The sequence below is a fragment of the Olea europaea genome, chromosome 2 (genome assembly GCF_002742605.1).
Source record: "Olea europaea var. sylvestris chromosome 2, O_europaea_v1, whole genome shotgun sequence".
NCBI lineage: Eukaryota > Viridiplantae > Streptophyta > Magnoliopsida > Lamiales > Oleaceae > Olea > Olea europaea.
Window position 1 is genome coordinate 15,972,611 of NC_036238.1, and position 2,303 is coordinate 15,974,913.

The 2,303-nt window shown below is 33.8% G+C and overlaps 1 long non-coding RNA gene across 1 annotated transcript; it reads left to right on the forward strand.

The window, feature by feature from the left end:
- The first annotated feature begins 533 nt into the window (after nucleotides 1–533).
- LOC111375975 lies at nucleotides 534–1,751 on the forward strand. Its single transcript, XR_002699390.1, has 2 exons — nucleotides 534–922; nucleotides 1,301–1,751. It is a non-coding gene; the product is annotated as an uncharacterized LOC111375975 (long non-coding RNA).
- The last annotated feature ends 552 nt before the right edge of the window (nucleotides 1,752–2,303 follow it).

Genomic DNA, 2,303 nt, shown 5'->3' on the forward strand with positions numbered 1-2,303 from the left:
AGAACTTAAATAAATGTGTAAAATACTCTTATCATTCACCATGAAATTCTTTACCTAACTAATGGAATTTGGAGGCATGACTAACTATGAAAGACTTGTCCTCTTTTAAACCTAAAAACCTAAAATTTCTAAATCTGCCACTGTTCCAACTCAACATCAAGCGCAGCAGCACGACTTGCAGCTAATTTAGTCATCTTATTTTAAAAGTGAGCCAATCTTCTTTGTCACAATACTTAGTTAAATTAATTTTATAAAAGTAACTTTTAAGCAAAGCAACACGATTAATCAAGAAACAAATAACAAAGTTATCTTACAATTACATGTTTCTCAAACTAACTGCAAGAAATTCTATATCAGAATTCATTGAACCTCCCCCACTCGCCCAAATTATAAGTACTCATTGCCCTTCCTTTAAATTCAGTTGAAGTCAACCCCACACGTTTTTATCTTGATTCATTGAACACCAACCTATACATAAATATTGTTATACATAGTATTCTCACTATACAACTTGTTCCTTTGACGTACTCATCGCTCATAATATATAACGAGTTAATAGTTGACTTCAATGTTCCAAAAGCTTACAACTTCAAACAACAAGAATTGCTATTTTTTTGCTACCAACCAGACAGCAGATCTGGTTTATGATCTTAGTTCGTTTCCCCTTTTGTACAAGATAAATGGTCCAAGAATTTTTCTTTGTCAAGAGGTCCGGCAATTTGCTAATTCTAGATCGGAAATTTTCAGTTTTGTTTTGATAAGAGTGATCGCGGGCTCGGTTTGGAAAATATAACGAAGAATGGAGGTGTAGAAAAAGTAAAATTTGGAAGAAACCTAGTTGTTGGTATGGGTGGCATAGGAAGTATAGCTCCCCGGAATTGCTATTTTTCATTAAACTCATTATGTCGATCCGTTTTCAAAGGTACGTCTCTTATACATTAATATGATTTCCAATGATGAAAATGAAACAACTGACTTTCTTTTCCTTTGTAAATCAGGTTCTGGCACGAGTAATTTTGGAATATGGTGTATAGTATTCATTGACTTTGTAAAATCATTTCATCTGTTTGTAAAGACTAGTTGATTAAATCGTCAAATTGTTAATGAACTCCCTTTATTTCAATGAATTGATTTTTGAGCTACTATTGGTAAAAGAATTTAACGTTTACACTTATATTTGATTATATTAATTTGCTTAAGAATTATGCTTTTAAGTAATGTTTGATTACTTTATTGAATGTATACGGTGGAATATGGTAGTTTTTGGGAAGCTAATACACAATTCCCATTCTCTTTGCAGCATATATAAGCTACACGACTATGGGGAAGCAACTCGTAATGGTAGCAATATAAAGTGCTTCACCACTTCCAAAAAGAGTAGATGGCAACATAAATAAACTCAACTTTTTATGGAAAAAAAGCCAAGAACCGCAACTTGAGATCTTGGCTTGAGTTACAAGTACTATCAAAATCTCAAGTCACGTGCTTCCTCCATCATGACCATCACCATATAAAAGAAAGTTGTGGTATCTTATGTCAAGGTTCTGTCCGTTGGAAACCAATATCAACGAGTATTTATTTACTATGAGAAGAAATATTGAGGAATTTCTAATGAGGATAGAATATGAATATCATTTGTGTTATGCAAATGAATTTATCAAGAGATAGAGACGAATTATTCAAATGCTACTATGAATATTAGCTGGAATCATGTGTATTAGCTGAAAATATATACCAGAAATATACTTCTTTGTGCTGTCCAATTTCTACATGCTAAATATGTCCTCATAGTTGGAATTATACCAGATCTGCAATGAGCATTGCTAAATCTAGCTACAATAGTATGGTACAGATATATTTCAAGCCAGTAAAGAGTTATAATGGTGGTTTCGAAAATTTCTGGAAGTCACAAGCCCTTTGCAAATTGAATTTTCCATGTTTAATTGATGGTGATTTAATGATCTTGGAAAAGAACCCTGTTAAATAAAATGCTTAACACCTTTTTTTAGTGGCCCAATGATGGAACCCAACAATTGAGCCCAAGTTTGTGACCCGATTTTTGCCCCCACTTGTTGCAAAGTCATGTCCTTCAAATGCGATTCTAGTTTGTTTTAATTGGATGGACGAGATGGTGTCAGGTGGAGCCAGTTGAACCGTTGGATGCAAATGTCGTTTCACTATTCTTGGCCCTATACTTTTCACTTTTTTTTTTGGTAAAGAATCCACACATCCTTAGTGACTTTTTAGGGTCCACCAAGGAAGGTCGATGGGGGTTAAGGGTTCCCCAACCATATTTATTTCAT